Consider the following 19,999-nt stretch of genomic DNA (forward strand, 5'->3'; position numbering starts at 1 on the left):
TAATTTGTACTTCTAGTAGCTTAAAATGCAGTAGAGTTGTATTATTGGAGGGGAGGATCTGATTCAGAAACCAAATACATTTTTTCTATGGGTTTGGCAGTACTTCCAGGACAGCTTTCACTAAAGTGAGCTCTGCAAAACACAATTTCTGTGACATACTTCACAAAAATAGCATTCTAGAGTAAGATAAGTTTTACAGGAAATTATATGCCATTTTTTTCTTCTTGGAAATTTACAGTGCATAATAATATAATAAAGGCTCTGACAAGTCCTGCAGAAAACTACCCCTGTCCATCTGTGTGTTACTCGTGTGTTCCCTAACTTACTTGAACATCATAGATCATCTTTCTTGAGTGACAATGAGCATATATAAGGAAACTTTACTCTAGTGTGCTTTGCTAAGGGACTACTAATTACGTCTGAAATTTTTTGCATTTTACCCTCCTATGCCACCCAGCTTCAGAACTCTATAGCAGCTCACTCAAAGAGGTCAGGCTGTGGTCATTTCTGGCAAGTTCCACTCCTCTGGTAGGGCTTAGATTTCATCTGGCCTTTAACTCCATGACAGTGTTGTAAATTGTGAGCTACAATTTAACATGTTTTCAGCAAAGAAATGAAAGAAACTCCCTTTCTGGGACAAAACGAAGACCAGGAGGCAAAAGACCACACCTGAATGAGAAAGGTGAGAGCAGAGACATGGTTGAGAGATGACAACACAGTGAATTTATGGATGGGTAAGAAGGTGCAAAGACATTTAGATCTTAGAGCAATATTTGGAAATTCTTTTGCATATGTGTTTACTCGCCATTAGTTTACTCCCAAGAAATTCTTATAGCATAGATACTTGATTCGAAGCAACATCAAGAGCTCAAATTTCAGTGCCTGTGAATGCTTGACTAGTAGGAAAAAGGCCCCAAACTTTTTTGGAAAAAGATTATTTATGAATATTGCTCAGTTTAAAATAGCCTGACAAAAAAAATTATGATTTTAAGAATTTGTTCACAAAATAGCACTTAATATATATTCACTGTAAAAGGAACTCTTATACTGCTAAGTAAAATTCAAGTTTATAAAATCTTGAAGTGGGTAAGAATTCATTTTTTTCTGGCAAGAGATTAAACAGGTGATATACATCTTACACCATAAAAAGGAGAAGAAATGCCAGAGGCCCAAATGGAAGGAGCAATGATCCATCGATTTAAGATTATTTTAGAAACAATCTATAATCCAGTGCTACAGATGTTGGACCCCAGACCAAAAAAAAAAAAAAAAAAAAAATCCTCATAGTCTTATGCTGGGTAAGTTTTTCCAAAAGTGACCTGAATTGCTAACTCAAAGAAGTTTCTTAGCTGCTTAAAATCTCAGCCAAATGATTCAAACTGAAAGACTTACTGTGAAACTCAAAATTAATGCCTAATTAAGAAAACCAATGCATTTAATAACAGTCCAGCTCCAAACAGATATATGGATGCAAACTTCCTTTTAAGTTTGTGCTTTGCTGTTACCATAGTGACTTGCAAAGGAAGTAGAAAGCCGCATAATTGCCTGCAGGACAAGTCTCAAGTTATTGGAGGTGTATGAAAAGTATTCCCTTCTCTATCTTTGGATGGCTGTGATTTTCCAACACATATAACTTGAGGACTGTTTAACTTGAATAGGGAAAATGGGGTATAAATGTACTTTCTCCATCAGGGCACACCTGGCTTGCAATATACAGCTTAGCCACTGGACATGAAATGTTAATTGTGACTTTGACCACTTCAGTGAAGAGAGGCTGTTAAAAATAGAATAAATTTTCAATGTGCTCAACTTATGTTTCCTATGTGCTGTAACTACTTTGGGGGGAATCCATGCTCACCATATGCTTGCCTACTCTCAATCTGCACAAACTATACTACTGTCTACACTCACCCTCTCTCTCTTTCTCTTTTTTTTTTTAAAAGACCAGGGACTTAGCAGGAATTCGACCTTCTCCCTTAAAGTCGTGGCTACACGTTAGAACAATTTTCAAATGTTGCAAAACAGAAGCACGTTCACAAATGTTTTGGCATTTCACACTAAGGTATTTCAAGGTGGTTGTTAACTGGTGATTCAATAATTTTTATATATAAATTTATAAATAAATTGGTTTAAACTAATTGTAAAGTCTTCACTTTTATACTTAAATATCATATTATTTTCCAAAGCAAGCAAAAGAACTACCCTCCTAAATGGGAATTATTGCTCTATTTGGATAGATTTGCTTTTAAATTATCTTTAAAACCATGTGTATGTAATATTTTCAAAGCACTTTTTGGAAAAGATACTTTATATGGCAGTTATACATTCACAGCTAACATGGTCTTATTCTTTGCATTTATTGAGTACCCTCCTTTGCATTGATTTCAATGCAAAAGATTGAAACATTTTCAATTATCCAATTGTTTCATATTTATATGGATTGGACATTGCAGGGAGAGTCTACAGTATCTTTAAAGCAATATTCATAACAATAAGGTAGGCAGACTGATAAATTAAAAAAATGAATAACCTGTAGGCTTCTTAATGACTTATTTCTGATTGGAATATGTATTCTATAAGGTGACAGCAACCATAGATAAAATGGGATATCACAGCCAAAACCCTTACATCATAAATGATATCAAAAAGGAACAATGACAGTAGTTACTATTTGTTGAATATCTATTATGCACTAATCATTGTGTTTCAAATATATCATGATTTCAAAGGCGCATTTAAAATCAGCTTCAATTTCTTTTGTTATGATTATAAATTAATACATTTTTATTAGAGTTTGAAAAGTTTAGAAAAGTATAATAAGGAAAAAAAAACATACTGGTAACTGTAAAGAGTTACTCACGGTAATTGCTATTCATTCACAAAACCTATTACTCAATAGACCAGCTATCACTCAGCACCTGCTAGATGCTGGACACTGTTCTGGAAACTGGGGATGATGCAATGAGTGAAAGATACAAAGTCCCTGACCATGATCTAGTGGGAGTACCAGACAACAAACAAATACACTACTCTATACACAGTGTGATTTAAGGCACTTCAAGAAAAACTAAGAAGAGTAGTGTTTCTTCCACTGACCCTAGGGCCTTTTTAAAAATTCCTGGTGGACTAGAATTCATCTCCAGGGACTGTTCTTTACTCAGGATGGGTAGAGCCTGGCTGGCTGTAGATAATATAGCACCCAGATAATTTTAATGTGCAGAGAGAGGACAAGGGCCCAGAAGCTCTTTCTAAGGAAGGGACACTTGGGCAGAGAGAGGCTTATGTGCACGTGCCAGGGGAAGGAGAAACCTAGGCAGGGAATAATAGGTAGAAAGCCCGGTGGTAAGATTGTGCTGCGTGGTTTTAGGAATCGAGGAGAGGAGAGTGTGCTGAAGGCTGGGGAATGAGGCAAAAAAAGCAGGCAGTGCAGTGAATAGTTGTTCATATCTCCTACCCCTTTCCTATTGAGAGCATATAATTTTGTTTGTTGGTTTAATCCACTTAATCATTTTGTATAGCAAAACTAATACATAATCTTTAAAAAGTGTGCCAATCAGGAGGATGTAGAGTAAAAAGGTAAAATCCTCTCTGGTTTTCCAGTCAAATTCCTTCATGATAACTATAATTAACAGATGGATGTTCCTTCTGGATGTTTTTCTATCTATCCATCCATCTATGTATCTTTATATATGTGTATATATATATAATTTTCCTTTTAAAAGAGAATGAGATAAAAAAAATACATAATATGCTACAATTTGCTTTTTTTCCCCCTTAACTATATATCATGGGCATCTTTCCAAGTCAGTACATATAAAAATACTTCATCCTTTTAAAAAGTTGTTACATTTCATAGTATGGAAATACCTTAATTTATTTAACTATTCCCCTGCCGATGGACTTTTAGGTTGCTTCTAATTTTTGCTATTACAGACAATGCTACAAAAAATATCCATGTACATAGAGATTTGTGACTTTTTTACGTATTGATGTGTAACATTTAATTACTTTGTTGTACTTATATTCTCCCAATTCTTTTGTTTCTTGATTTTATTTGACTTTTTTATGTAGTCATATCCAGCACTATTTCTTTTGGAATTTCTATCATTGTTTTTGTTATTATAAACTTCACACATTTAAATACATCAGATAACTATCAATATATTTCCTAGTTTTTAAAAATGATTTAATTTCCATATCCTCTAATTCATCTCAATATATTTTAGTGTATGAAATGTGATGGTAATCTCAATTTACTTTTCTCCAAAAGCTAGCTGATTCCCCCAATAACATTGGTTGAAAAACTGCCATTCTCCATTATTTCTGATGCTTTCCTACAACTCACAGACACACACACCTGGTATTTCCTCCTCTGTTGAAGATCTGTCTCTGTGTATATTCTGCACTAGCACTTAATATACATTAAGAATATTCTCTTTTTTTTTTCTTTTTCAGATGTGAAGGAAAATGTTCAGACAATTTTTTTTTCAGATGGACAAAATGAACTTAAGAAAGACTGAATAATTCACTCAAGGTTACAGTGTTAACTAGCAGCTGTGCCAAGATGAAGATGCAGATCTTTATTCCTCTGGGAGACAGATATTCTTTCCACAAATAACTGAGATTCAAGAACTGTGTGTATGACATCAAGAGGTTTCCTAATAGTGAGGCCTGAGGCCGACTTGGAAGAGAAGTGAGTCAGAAAGTCAACACAATCTTGGGTGACATATTTTGATTTTTTTAATCACTTAATTCACATCCAAGAATACATTTAGAGAGTTGAAAAGAGTGTTCAGGTGGAAGAAAAACCAAATTAATATATATGTTGTCTTTTTCTCAATATTCACACAGTTTTAACTTCTAAATGTATTTACTTCTCATTGTGAATGGAAAAGCACTATTGGTGAGCTACATTGAGAATTTCAGCTATAGTTTCCCTTAAATGTTTTCTCCTAAGTTTTAAAATGGCTTTAGCCATCCACATTTGACCACGTCAGCAGTAAAAGGAGACTTAATTTTTATTCCCCAAGCTCTGCTGATCTACCAATAACCATGGATAATAGGACCATCCTGGGAAGACATTGCCCTGGATTTAGGGAGAAAAGCTAGGAAATATGTTACATGGTGGGAGTATTTTTAGAAAAGAAAAAAAAAAAAGACTGTTTATTATTCTCTACTTGGAGTTCGTCCAGTAAGGCAGTTAAAACACTAGTATGTACTAGTAACATTTTATAGAGAACACTGAGGTTTGTGCATGGATCAGCATTAATTAGGCTAAGCAGAATAAGGCACCTAATTATAAGACATTAGTGGAAAATATGGAACTTAAATATTTGTCTTTCGATGTTAGATAAAAATAAAAGGAATGCTATCAATATGCAAAGTCAGAATTCATCAATCTCTCTCTCTCTCTTTTTTTTTTTTTTCCTTTTCACACAGGTGCAGAGAATAGCTATTTCAGTTCCCACTAAGGGCATCTATAACAAATCTTCAGCAGTGTTCTTGAAAATTGTGTCCTTGTTTAAAAGGTTCCAGAACAGCTAAAAGAGAATCCGTTTCAATTTGGGTATCAACATTCAATTATCCACACTTAATTTTACTTTCTGAGGAAAAAGATGTTTAAGATAGTTTTCACAGTGACTTGACTCTAAGATAGAAGCTCCACAACCAGTGAGCTCCAGGGTGAATGTGTTCAGGAGAGACAGGCTCCTCAATGGTACAGGGCAGGGACTGACCTTGTTTGGTTTGGGAAAAAGAACAGTTAGGGAAGCTGTGATGACTGAATGTAAAAAGCCACGATATGGAGGAAAACTTCTACTTTCTTCTAGTAAATCCAGTTTCTGGAATTGGCCCAGAGACCAATTTCACCTCCATATGAAGAATTAGAGTTGTGAAAATAGGCTACTTCAAAAGGTTATTATAGAAAATTTAGAAAATGTAGACAAGGAAAAATAGAAAGTAAAATCCCTCATAATCCCACAATTTAGACATTACTACTCTTATTATTTCATATAGAGTTTTCCATATGCGTACTAGAAAAATATAGTGATCATATATCAGGTTATTAAATATTTTACGCATAAATAGTCCATGAGTTCCCCATCACAAGGCATTCAGGAATGTTCCAGATTTCCATATTGGACGGAAAACTGAATGACGTTTAAAATGTGGTTTGGAGAGTTCCCAATGTGGCTCAGCAGTAATGAACCCAACTAGTATCTATGAGGATGCAGGTTTGATACCCGGCCTCACTCAGTGGGTTAAGGATCTGGCATTGCTGTGAGCTGTAGTATAGGTCACAGACGTGGCTCAGATCCTGTGCTGCTGTGGCTGTGGTGTAGGCTGGCAGCTGCAGCTCTGATCAGACCCCAGCCTGGGAACTCTAAAAAGACAAAAAAAAAAAAAAAAAAAGTTTGGTTTGGGCTTCCAGATTAATGATGAAAGAAGGGACATTTGGGGAAAGTCAAACTATCATTAGATCTGAGGTGGAAAATGTATAATAACAGGTTTCTTCCCCACCCTTCCTTGCACTCTTACTTTTCTCCAAGATTCAGTCAGCAGTGTTTTGTTCTCAGCGGAGGGATGATACAACAGAAAAGCAGAGAAAATGCTTTGGATTTTTGCAGCTAGGGCATTTGAATCACAAAAGACTGGGCGATGGCTAAGCACTGCTGATACTCCACAAAAAAAATTGTCCGCAATTATAGGGGTCTTTACTCTGTAAATCAGGGTGGGCTATAGGAGAACTCATTACAGAACTAGACTCACCAGTAATAATGGGGATGATAAACACTGGAATAACAGAGGCCAGGTGGTAGGGTTTAGCTGCTGGAAGCCAGGTAGTTGTAATTATAATCATAAGCAGAAGGGCCCAAGGGGGAGCTAAGGGGACCTGACTTACAGAGAGTTATGAACGTGGTTAATAGAACATGGCATCCCCAGGAGAAAAATAAATGGCAGACAACAAAGATGCTATTCATCTTGTATCACTGTGTCAGAATGATACATCTATCCATTGTTTTATAAGCTACTGCTGCTCCTGGGCACTTGGGGCTACTTGAGTCTAGGGACCAGCAGGCCAAGAGAAGAGTGACCATCTAGGCAGAGGTCATTGACCATGATCAAGTGGAGAAGATTGGGCTGCTATTACACAATAGGGATAGGGAATAGTGTGTATAGCACCCAGATGATCTGTATAGGGCCTCCAAGTTCCTTGTCACCTAGATGTGATGATTAATGGGTAAGGCAGCAATTCTTGTCTGAGAAGACATGGTGGTCAGGAGTCTGGACCCCTTGGGAGTGAAGGTCTGAGTCACTTGTGTTTGGTCAGCATGACCAGCAGGGGTGATAACTGAGGGCCACCTAGAATGGATAACAGAAGAACAAGACTACAAGCTTTAGTCATGGGCTCAGGCCCAGCAGCATCTGCAGTGCTTAAGTTTATCCTACTGAAGTTTCCTCATCAAAGGGTTATTCAGGAGGTGAGGCTTCCCAGAGTACTGGGGAGCTGCTCCATAAACATACAAGAATGGATTCACGGGGCACAAAGGATGGACTGTGGTGGACACAAGATATGCTGCCCAGATGTCCTGTCTAGGAAGGATGGATGTCCCAGCTGCAGGTGTTAGCAGCAATCAGATACAGCCTTCAGCCTCTGCAAGATCCACCTCAGTGGAAGGAGCCTCAGAGACAGCCCATGGCCAATGACTGATCACAATGGGGTAGGAGAGCTGAGTCATTCTAGTCCATCTGGAGACAAATCTGATGGGTGTAGATGCTCCCAAGCTCCTGAGGGTGGCCAGGCTTTGTTGGGTCCACATCATAGTTTGACTTCTCTTTCTTCTCCAGTCTGCTCCACCCCTCCTTCTACTGGTGTTATAGATAACCATCACCATGTTAAGGTCAACCAGTGATTGTGACCATAACCTCTGGGGAATTAGAAAAGTTCCAGCAGAAAGAAAACTGGTTCTGAAAGAGGAGATCTGAAATCTAGTCTGGAGTCTAGCTCTGGCCTGGTCTGTGTTCATGAGTCTCTCCCACTCCAAATTCATGTTTTATCACCAACAAAACTGGGATAATGCCAAGGTGCTATATGATTAATAGTTTATATTTTTCAAACTACTTCTGGTCATTCTAGAGCAGAGATTCTCAATCCTGGTTGGTATTAATACCGTCTGTGAAGCATTCAAAAACCATATCAGATTCTGGCACTCACCCACAGAGAATCTGTTGTAACTGGCCTGTGATGAAGTCTGGGTTCAATAAGAGCTCCATGTGTGATTCTATTGTGCTGAGGAGAGAACCACTGCCCCATAGAGAGCCTGCAAACTGGAACTCAGCTCTCAACATGTGGTCTTAGATAGGCCTGACCAGTGTTCTGAGCCTCATTTGCCTTGTCTAGAAAGTGAAGTTAATATTAAGAGTGACCTCATGGGCTTTTTTTGAGAATTAAGTTAAAAAAATGTTTATAAGTTATACAAATGTAAATTTTTTTTTTTTTTTTTGTCTTTTTGCCTTTTCTTGGGCTGCTCCCACGGCATATGGAGGTTCCCAGGCTAGGGGTCTAATTGGAGCTGTAGCTGCCAGCCTATGCCAGAGCCACAGCAACGCGGGATCCAAGCCATGTCTGCAACCTACACCACAGCTCACGGCAACACCGGATAGTTAACCCACTGAGCAAGGGCAGGGATCGAACCTGCAACCTCATGGTTCCTAGTCGGATTCCTTAACCACTGCACCATGCCATGACAGGAACTCCATACAAATGTAAATTTTTATTACGTGCATTTACATTGGCTTCTGCCATTTGTTATCTTATAAAAAAGAAAGGAAAGGGAGATTAGGATTCACTGTTTTTCCACTCTGGCTAGAGCTTTTTTTTTTTCTCTTTTTTTGGCCACCCTGAGGCAAAAAGCTCCAGATCCCACCACAGCTGCAACCTATGCAACGTCAGGTCCTTTTAACTCACAGTGCCAGGCTGGGGATCAAACCTGTGTCCTAGTGCGGCTGAGAAGTCACTGATCCCATTTTGCCGCAGGGGGTACTCCTGGGTGGAGCTCTTAAAAAAGCAAAAGGATAGCAGAGAGATTCTGATTTAGTAGCCCAGGGCTGAGGCCCAAGTCTTAGAGTTTCTAAAAGGCTTCATGGGCAGATCTGGAGTGTAGCAGGGGCTTAAAAAGTTCTTGATTAAATGACCTGTCCAAGGGTCACACAGCCAATTATGACAAAAAGCCAAGACTCAAACCTAGATGTTTTCATGGCTTTCTCCTTTCATCTGCTGTTATGCACACTGAGTTTTCATTCTTGCACATCCATTTTATCAGAATATGATATGTTAGTCATAAAACATGAGATAAAAAGGATTTTGAATTTAAAACATTGCATAAATATAACATGCTATGATTATTAAATATGAAAATAATTATTCTTTTCCCATTGGACCTAACTCATGTGATTGGTGTGCTTTTAGTGAGTAAGGATTGAGACTGTAGGTAACCTAAGATATTTTTAAGCATATATGAACCAAGCATAAATTAAACAAAGTGACACCAAGGCTGAGTTAATGTAAGCAAATATAACATGAAACATTGCAGGGACTTCAAAACAGAGTAGTGGACTGCTACTGACTGCCCCCTGCCTTTGACATGCTGACTTAATTTGACATCATGAAGGAAGAGAACAAGATAAAGACAAAGAGAAGGATAAATAGAGAAATGAAGATCGTTTTACTGTGATCATGACCAGGCCATTCATATTTCTCATATAGCCTGGGAACCATCTCATACTTATTGGAAGATGTGACCTTTAAATGTTCCTTACTTGCAAAAAGACAAATACTCTAGAAGCTGGGTGTTAGCTCCTGGAGTCATCTGTCCTGCCTGCTCTCCAAGAGGATATTACTGCAGGGGGAGTGCAAATTGTAGATGAGCAAATGTGTGACTTATTCTTTACATTTGCAGACTTCAGAGTGAGCTCTCTTTGACAGCTCCCTGGTTTCTTTAACATAGCAAATCTTTAATCAGTCTAGATATGTTAAAATGTGATTTTTACATGAATTGACCTGAGTAGAGTACTTGGGTTGAACTGTGTATTTTCCCCCCTCAAAAGCTGACTTGTAGGAAAAAAAAAATCAGATATTCTATGATATACTTTGCCTTAGTGACAAGATGTTTTGGGGGAAATCATCCAAGCTTGAAATAAAATCTTTATTGAAAGTAATTCTACATTCATGCCAGTCAGATACATTGTAGGATTAGACTGGATATCCCAGGGGAAAACTACGGTATATGCACCAGGCAGAGTTGATTATTTGGATCTCCTGTCAGTTCTTAACTTCCTGACAATGGCTGAAGCATTCATGACCATATAACTCTGTTTTCATCATTATTTTGAGAGAACGTTAATACACTTTACCTTAACTATACCGAATGTACTGGAAAATAACCCTGTAATAAAATATACTCCACCTACCAAGTGATATCTGTATGTAGAGAGCATTTAGTTGTGCATTTTAAGAAAGCAAATACAAGCAGCAAATAACTGAAAGATATTGTGATTATTTTTTTTTCTGCTTGAACTTTTAAATTTTTATGGCAAAACCTCTTGTGTTCTGTCTTAAAATCAACATGTATACATAATTATGGAGCCAAGGAAATGGCTTTCATTGAAAATTCCCTTCAAATGGTAGGGAGTCTTTTTTATTAGTAATAGTACAGTATTTTGCTTATCAATGTTACTTGGTGTCAAAAAGAAAGACACAGGTGTGCCTGGTGACTTTTTTTCCACTTAGAGAATCAATGACAGCTTACAATGTCACTTTTGAACAAGTCATAGAATTGGTTTCTTTGGATATAATTAGCACAGTAAAGAAGAGAGAAAAAGGCATAATTTCAAACAGATTTATATTCGGATTCATTGTGAACTATGTCGCCGTAGTTCTAGAGGAAAGGAAAATATATGACCCCCAACAGATGATTTATAATAACCATATTAATTAAAAAGTCCAGAAATTAATTTCATGACTGTCATCTTTTGTTTGTACCTTCTAAAATGCTTTGCTTACACGTTACCAATGAATGAATGCAAAAGGGTTGAGGTGGCCCAGTGCTCACATTCAAGGTGAGAAATTATGACCTGGTATTATGTTGTAGAAAATGACAGTATACTCCCCCAGACAAACAAGTCTCAAGGTGAATAGTGTGTTCTGAGAACCATGTTTCCTACCTGAGTAATGTATGGGTTAAAAAAGGTAAGTTAAACTTTGTTTTTAAATTGAAAAAGATGATGAATAACCTTCAGTGGGTGAGTGGATAAACAAACTGTGGGACAGCTACATTGTGGGACAATGGAATATTATTCAGTGATAAAAAGTAATGAGCTATCAAGTCAGGAAAAGATGTGGAGGAGTTTTAAATGTATATTGCTCAGTGAAAGAGGCCAGTCTGAAAAGGCTGTATGATTTCAAGTATCTGCATTCTGGAAAAGGCAAAACTCTGGAGATAATGAAAGATCATTGATTGCTAGGAGGTAGGGCAGAGGGAGGCAGAGCATAGAGAGTTCTTAGGGCAATGGAGCTATTCTGTATGATATTATAAACTGTGGACACATGACATTAAATATTTGTTAAAACCTATATAGTATACTACATTAAGAGTGAACCATAATGTAAACTATGGACTGTAGTTAATAACAATGTATTGATGTTGGCTCACCATTTGCAACAAATATAGCACACTAATGCAATATATTAATAATAGGGGAAATTCTGTCTGTGTGTTTTGGGGGTGGGGGAGAGAGTATGTGGAAATTCTCTGTACTTTCTGCTCAGTTTTCTACAAAACTAAATCTGTTCTCATTTAGTAAAAAAGTAAAATCTATTAATTAAAAAAAAAGTTAAAAAAAAGATAATGAAAGCAGATTGCATTCATTCAGGGTCCAGAGGTCAGTTTCCCTGCTTGTCTATCCTACGGCTTTGCACTCTTTGTCAGTCACCATATCCAAAACCATATTTAAGCCTATCTCTATGAAGAAGCCTTTAAGAATTGTATTCTGATCACTTCGTTATTTGCTTTCTTGGCATTTAAACATTCAGATTGTATTACATTGTTGTTGACATGTTTTATTTTTATCTCTAAGTTATTTCATGCACATATGTTTTATCTCCCTCAATTAGAATGCAAAATCTTTGAGTTTAGGTGGTGTGTTACCTTCCACTTTACTCCTATTTTCCTTGCAGTAGGAAATTTGGGCATTCTATACCTTCCTGTTATTACAAATAGTTTTTGTTTTATAGGTCACTGGCAGGTTAAATGTTTCCTCAACCCCCAGGCGTTTTTGCTCCAGCAGAAAGTGAGCTGAACTGAACAAAAATGTGGTACTCCCCTATGCTTTTCTACCTATAGTCAGAGCAAAGCTGTCCACGGATACCCTTGTTAGCAGCTTCCTCTTAAGTCCAGGAAGGAAAGTCAAGCTCATCAGTGAAGATGTTGCATTTTTTTCTGTGTCTATTCTCTTTCTCTTTCTCCTTTCCCCCATCTTCTCCTTTTCACTTTTTTTTGGAAAAAAAATTTACAGAGGATGACTGGAGAATAGAATTTGGAAATACAGCAATCTAATGTAAACTTTAGAGGTAGTTTTTGGAAACGAGAATTCAGGAAGTGCAAAATATCCTTGAATGATCCATTTTCAAAGGTTTTATGAGGTAGTGTGAAATTACTTTAGGTTAAGGTGTCAAAAATAGAATAGAGGAGTTAGGAGGTTTGTGCTGAGGAGTTCTGCTTCCTTACAGATATTGTGTACATCATCCCAAGTAAGAAAGAATCCATTTCACTGACCTAGAGAATTCTGTAGACATCCTGAGTCCCACGGACCCCTCACAACTTAGGAACCTGGAGAAGAAGGTGGCTGATGAGGAAGCTGTCATCTCATTAATGCATACCGGTTTTAGTGACTTGAGTGGGACATCAACGTGTACATGGAAACAAGAGCCTTCTTTCCTCCCCTGGCTCCCCTTTTCACTGCACGTAGGACTTCGGGGATTCACTTAGCCTTCCTCAGGCTCAGCTTCCTCATTTGGAAAATCGGGCAGCTGGACTGAAGGAGTTCTAATTTCCTTGTGTGCTAAATCCTGCTATTGAACAATTTAACACTTTAAAAAAGTTTATTATCTCCTTTTCCCTCAAATTTGAAATGATTCGTAAGGAAAATTGACAAGCCCAGAAACACACGGCAAGCACAGTCCTCAACGGCAAAATGAGTAAGTCCTATAACTTAAGGGGTTTGTAGTAATATCTTACATATTTATGTACATACTTTAAATATACTTATTATATAAAGGTATGCGAGTATATCTTTACTAAAAGACATGCATTTATTTATTAAAATAAAGAATGAAACAAAAAGGCAGACACTGGGGATTTTTAAGGAAACAGACACGAGCCTCCTGTTCTCTTGGAAGCATAAGGGTGTGTCTGCAGTCTGCATTTTTGTTTTCATAACACCTAAAAAAGAATGGTGGCAATGGACCAAGACACCCGCTCTGGCAGAGAGATGACACACAGGTTGGCTTTACCTGACTGATGGTGGCTGCCTGCTCTGTGGGGAAGGACCCTGAGGTTGAAAGAGTTACGTGACCAATCAATAATGTTTATATGGGATTTGGATGGGGAATGACGGTGTATGTGCCAGGAATGTGCCATTCAGGGGAAAAGTAATTTCAAAAGGAAATCAGATACATCTATAGAAGTATTACAAGACATTCCTGGCTGGGAAGGAATCTGGAAATTTGAGAGGTAAGCTGCTGGGGGCATTTGAACCAACTTGCCCTTAAGTGAGTATAGAAAAAAAAAAAAAAAAAAGGAAATTTATAGCTGGATAGAGGTGTCAAAATAGACAAATGATGAATTTAGATATATATATTAGAATTATTTTCCAAGATAACTATTTGAGGCAGATTTAAAGAAATAGATACAGAAGAGAGATTGGTAATCCTTTCAAATTAGCATGCATATACCTGCTTTGTTTTTTAAAAAAATGACAGAATATTCATGATACACATTTTTAAAACCCCATTCCCCATGGATTTCTTACTCACTCTACCCTCATATTTTGTTACTTAGAATCATCAAAAGATCAGGCCTTTCTGTCTCTGTGTATGCCTACTGAAGAGAAAGCCATAGAAAGGAAAAATACAGTGTCTCAATGGTTAAAAAGATCTACTAATGTCAGTTACTAAGTGGTAATTTTATTAAATAGTGATAATAGAGGAAAGATGTACAAGGCTGCTGAATAGAAGAGGGTCAATGGATTCTATTCATGTTGTGTTTATCCATTTGTGCTCTTGCACAGCGCCTCACCGCAACGCCTTATCTACGAGGATTACTAACATGACAAAACTCCTGATTTATAGAAGCCCAATTAGGTTAAACAGTTTGATTCATTTCAATTGGATTAAAAAAAAATCTCTTGTTGAAGCTGAATTCTTGCTTTGCAACGAACACAAACTCACACTCATTATTACTTATGATGCTTTTCTTTATGGATGAAGTGCTTCGCAGCCAAGTAGCAGTAGTCACCAGCTGATGACCATAAGGAAAGGCAAACACTGTCAGTAGAATAACATCCTTAGCCAAGTGTTTATGTTGGATACATATACAATACATAACTGTTCTTAACTAATGATACAAAGTTGGCCTCCCCAAGTTTCTCCTTTTGTATTATTTCTTGCCACCCATGTGTTAAGCAAGATTTTCTCAGGACCTAAGCCCCACCCTAAAAGTAAGTTCTGCTTATTTGCAAGCTGGATTTATTCCTTCTAGCTTCCCCGTGAATATCATACATCAAAAAACTGAGTTAGTTATACATACAATTGTGAGGCTGTGACTGCTAATGTGGTTTTCAGAGGTGCTTAATTTGTGCACAGAGTATCTTAAACAATGAAATGATCTGCATAATTTGGTGTTTTCTAATATTGCCATTTATGATCTTTTATCTTTCTGAATCCATTGGTTTATTCTCAATGAAAGATTTTTTTTTTTCCCCTGTAGGCAGGGAAAAAAATCTACATCTTCCTATTAAGAACTTGATTTTCTTTCTTTTCCTTGTTCCAACTTTCCTCATTTTAAATTTTCTCTAACCAACAATTTGGAACTTTCTCTTCAACTGGCTGAAGTAAGGTTTTACTGGTATTCCTCTGTGTAGATATTCCCTTGATATGTTCAACACCAAGCTGAAAGATCCGGCAAGCTTCTGGGACAGAGAGGGGGGGCAATGGCACATTAAGAGCAAGGTGAAGCCAGCTAGATCAGAAGGAAGCTGGTGCATCCCAGAACGTGGCTCTAGGGGCAGAGAGAAGCTACAAGAAAGGGTCAGTACAGAGATCACAAAAAGCTAAGCAACACAGGCTGGGAAAGTAGCTTTTAAGAGGCTACAGCCAGGGGATGAACCGTATTTGCAGGGACAACATGGTGACTGTTTAAGCCCATGACATCATCAGCAGGAACACCCCTGCTCCTGAACAAGTTAGCAGGCTCTCAGTATAAGTCTCGGCCTTTACTTTTCTAAATCTTGCTGTCTGGCAAGCCATCTTCTCTCTGATAAAGGAGCTACGATTTCTTCAGTTCTTGCCTTGTGACACTCAAATGCATCATCTTATTTTTCCTGACCACAGCTTTATGAGACAGGTACTATTATTATTACCATTTTAAATATGAAACACTTGAGGTTCAGGGAGGCTGTCCCATGGTACACAGAAATGGTTGTGCCAGGGTTTAAAGCCAGGCTGTCTGAGTGGCTATCCCTCTGTCCTTCTCATACCTCGTTGGTTTCTCCGTTTGCTATTCTTTCCCGCCAGTCCTGGGTCTCTTTAGTTCCCAATCAGATAGCCCTCATCTCTGTGCCCAGAGCTCTGAGCCAGCCTGTCCCCCTCCTTCCCCCAGTCCCAGCTCACTTAACCCCAGCCCGGGTAAGAGCCCCAGGCCCCTTGCTTTCCTGGCAGGAGAATAAAGACAGCTGGCAGTGAGAAAAGCCTGTGAAGGAGAATATGAGCGCAGTCGTGGTTATGGCTTTGCTGTCTGAGAACTCCCTCTGTCAGGGAACTGCTTTGGCTTCCCACACTTGCTACATGGACAGATGTTTTCAATTATTATCACTGACAAGCCTCCAGGCCAGGTTCCTTTCTGATTGGCTGTTACTGGACTCAGAGGGGACTAAAGGAAACTGAGGCTAGGACACAAAACACCTCAGTCATCACTTTAATCATGTTTCTCCAAAGCAACTGGTTGAGTTGGACAGTTCACCCAGAATTCGAATCCTTTTGTAAACACAGACTCAATTTCCTTTAAACCTTTCTTTCATTCTGGTTTCAATTTTTCTGCCCATAGTTTTTCTGGCATTATAAGAGAGTGAGACATTTGTCATTTCTCTACCAATTCTTTCCTTTTCTTGTTCTTCCAGAATTTCAGGTACATACCAGAATAGAGTTAGAGTGGTGATTTAATGAAACTTCACTTGATACTACAAGACTTGGCATTGCAGAGTTATCTGCAAAAATGACCTAGGTCTGATCTGGAAGCACCAGTATTGTCCAGTGGTTCCATCTACAATAAGCTGGGGAATGTTCCATGTTAGGTCCAAAGCCACTTCTCATGTAAATTTTGCACCAACTACAGCATTTTCTGGGAGCCATTTGACACATTCTTCCTAATTTTATCAGCCTTAATTACCCTGATCTCTGGTGTGTCCCCAGGGATCCAAAGACCAACTGATCCAAAGGGAAATCTGAAGGAAGCTTGGGTGACATTGAAAATGGAAAAGAATGTAGACATGGCTCTTAGAAGTCGTCCTGACAACCTGCTCTTCGATGTTCCTTCTCCTTCAGAGGGATTAGTTATATTTGGTGCCACTCAGCCTCTAACTTCTCATTATTTATTCCTTCCTATTTCTACAATTAGAAGGGAAAATTAGACCATCAGGTGGATTAAAGCTTTCTAAATTCATTTTTATTTCCCATTCTTTCTGTCATTTATCTGGTTAGAAAAAAAAATGTATTCAAGATGCTCCAGTGTTTCTGCATATTTTGTGTTCTTTTGATGTCCTGAAGTTAGGTTTGTGTGTGGTCCATCTTTCTCAAATCCCTGAACTGCCATGTCTCTGCTGCCATTTTAAAACAATAGCTGCAGACATGCAAGTTACCAAATATATCTGGTAAAACAGACAAAATCCATAGACTTAATCTTGAAGGCAGAAGCCTCCATTTTAATTTCTGAAAAATGTCTCTGTGACTTTCCAACTACATTTCTTATTTTAATCCCAAAGGTAAAATATTATAGGATGTTAATTCATCCTTTTCAAAAAAGGCACATGAGGGTTAAAACATATGCTTCCTTCTTCACTCAGAAAAAAATTCACTCCAACCTTTTGAGGGGGTATCACATATAGCTATAAAACAGCTGAAGCTAAAAACATCAAAGTTGGCATGACTTCAGTTATCACTGAATCAGGAAGATCAAGCCAAGTTTTTGAAGAAAATGGTTGAGCATTTTAAAAATAAAAGAAGTTAAAATGCTCTTTCTGAGCATGCTCAGTGGGAGGTTTTTAAATATTTTCTTTAGGTTGGCTTTATTTTGCTCACTTTGGAAACATTTCAACAAAAACTATCTAATTAGTCTTTATTAATATTGTTCACAAATGCCCTAGCCAAGGCCCGGTGTCTGTCACCTGCCAAGGTGATGTTTTTGTCATGTTTGCCAAGGGACCACTGCTGTTCAGTGAGGGTGAGTTGCTTTGGTCTTTCACATTTTTGTCGTTGCTGGGCTCAGTGATGGGGTGGAACAAACACAGGGCAGGGGTTGATGGACAGGGTTTGTTCCACGACGATATAGTACATTGACTATAGCTGTTAGATCCTTGCTTATTTTATCTTTTTCTCTCAATTACCCACCAATTCAATATCCCCCATCACCACTATCCCTAAATGGATCAGATGGTTTTAGTATCTGAAAAACAAGAGGTAGTTTAAATCAACTCCCAATCAACCTCCCAAATATGGTCCTTGAACTAGAAACTGAATAGACCCTATGCTCATCGTTTTCTGATAGGATTTCACTCTCTTTTAGGCACTAAATAGCTCGTGCTATGCTACTGATAGTTTGGAGGCTACATTTATTTTTCAAGAAGATAGTAAATGCTCCTGCTTTACCTGAGATAAGATCAATTGACAGACCTGGAGGATCGTTGATGCAGAGCTTGTTATCACTACCATCTGAAACTGTCTCCTGATGTAAATTTCTCAAATGGTATCAACAGCTTGGTGAGAATATTGCTTCTTGTAGCAGAGTCTTTTTACTAGTTTCAACACTGCAATTTCAGGAATTTCTTTACTGGAGTTCTCAGTGAAATCCTCCAGTAACACTTCTGAATTGAGGAAATATCTTGCATGTATAATGGCCCAAGGGAATTGCCTCGCTGGTGAGATTACCTCTCCACCTGTCTAAATAGCATCAGATCTATAAATTGTAGAGAGGGAAGGCAAGAGGTAGGGTCTGACATGACTGTTGTTCCTAATACACAGTCAGTGATTGCCAGACGGGTCACACTATAGGACATCCCAACAGAAAATCTGCAGATCAGTTTAGATATATTAATTCATACTTAAGTAAAAAGAGGTATAATTATGCTCAATTTATAGATTCAAGTATACTACTGGGGAAAAGTCTTCTTTAATAGCTGGTAGCAGAATTCCTTTTAAGGGAAAAAATCATTTTTTCTTTCTTTCTTAGCAAAACATTTCGATGGGCCATTTTGATTGTGGAAAGATAATCCTTAGAACACAACCAGAAAAAGAGATAACCAAATTCTCTGCATAAAACATGAAGTGGACTTATGAAGGTTCTGTATAAAAAGAAAGAATAAGAAAGAAGAGTGTTGGGGCAGAATTACACGGTGGGAAGTTGGAGGCCAAATGGAAGAGACAACGCAGAGAAATCCCCCAGTGGAGGGTGGAGGAAGAATGGCCAAGGAAGTAATAGGAATGCCTATTACTTGTTTAAATTTTAAATTCCTGGTTAGGCTGGGTGTGATGTAATCTTTCCATCCTCTATGAATGTTAATGTCTACCAAGCTATGTCCCGGAGTGAGGTTCTGAAAAGCAAGACAAAGGAACTGTTCAGATGAGGCATGCATGAGTTGTGGGTTCAGCCACAGCAGGAAGTCAAGCCAGAAACAACTAGATGAAACATAAATCCTTTCCGATAACTTGAGAGACACCAGGTTTCTAATTTCATAAGGACTGAAAGTTTGAACACAGGTTATTTTAATTTTAGGAGGACTGATGATGCAGACTGACCCTAAGGTATTTCCTTAGGGTTTTTGTTGCCCTTTTTTGCCTTCCTGCTCTGTCCCCATGTTTCTTCCAGAGGGTTGGTGGATTCTGCCGGTTCATTGATTTCAGGATGCAGTGGGACTGAGCTGTATGTGCTCATTTTCCCCAAGTGACCCTTCTGCTTGTGGTTTTAAAACTTGGTTTTGCCTTTCAATTCCCCCCAAGAAGCAGAACCCAGCTCTGAACCTCAGATGGAGTGCTGGGAGACTTGACTTTCTCACCTAATACTGGCTGGCTCTTTCCGCTAAGGCTGTTGTCTTTTTCTGTTCTCTCAAGTACCTGTACCAATATTATTGCCTCTCCCCAGATACAGGTTACAGAGCCTTCCAAGACAGAGTACGCATGCACCTGGGCTCTTTCAGTCTCTTTATGTGGAACAATATTCTTGACTTGAAAAGCAGCGGTGGCTTTCTGTTATCCATTAGGTAAAATCCCAGCTCATTGTTAGGGCATTCTAGCCCTTTCATAACCTGGTTCCAGTGGCTTTTTCCAGTGCTCCCCATTCAATGTTCTCAATGGGAACTCCCCACAATATTCCTTTTTCTCCCAGTAAGTAGACCTGGGCACGGTTTGTTATGCTGGTTGGACCAGATGGAGGCTTGAACCAAGGATTAGAACTGA

At 38.3% G+C, this 19,999-nt stretch overlaps 1 protein-coding gene and 1 long non-coding RNA gene across 7 annotated transcripts in view; one reads left to right on the top strand and one right to left on the bottom strand.

Annotated features, from left to right (window-relative positions):
* The window catches only part of LOC110257185, a 30,747-nt gene extending 25,741 nt beyond the window's left edge, over positions 1-5,006 (top strand). Inside the window, exon 2 of the long non-coding RNA XR_002339460.1 lies at positions 4,456-5,006. This is a non-coding gene — a long non-coding RNA (uncharacterized LOC110257185). The remainder of the gene's footprint in view (positions 1-4,455) is intronic.
* ARHGAP15 (Rho GTPase activating protein 15) overlaps positions 1-19,999 on the bottom strand; it is a 619,196-nt gene that overhangs the window by 5,835 nt on the left and 593,362 nt on the right. The window lies entirely within an intron of this gene.

This window comes from Sus scrofa, chromosome 15 (assembly GCF_000003025.6).
Source record: "Sus scrofa isolate TJ Tabasco breed Duroc chromosome 15, Sscrofa11.1, whole genome shotgun sequence".
Lineage (NCBI taxonomy): Eukaryota > Metazoa > Chordata > Mammalia > Artiodactyla > Suidae > Sus > Sus scrofa.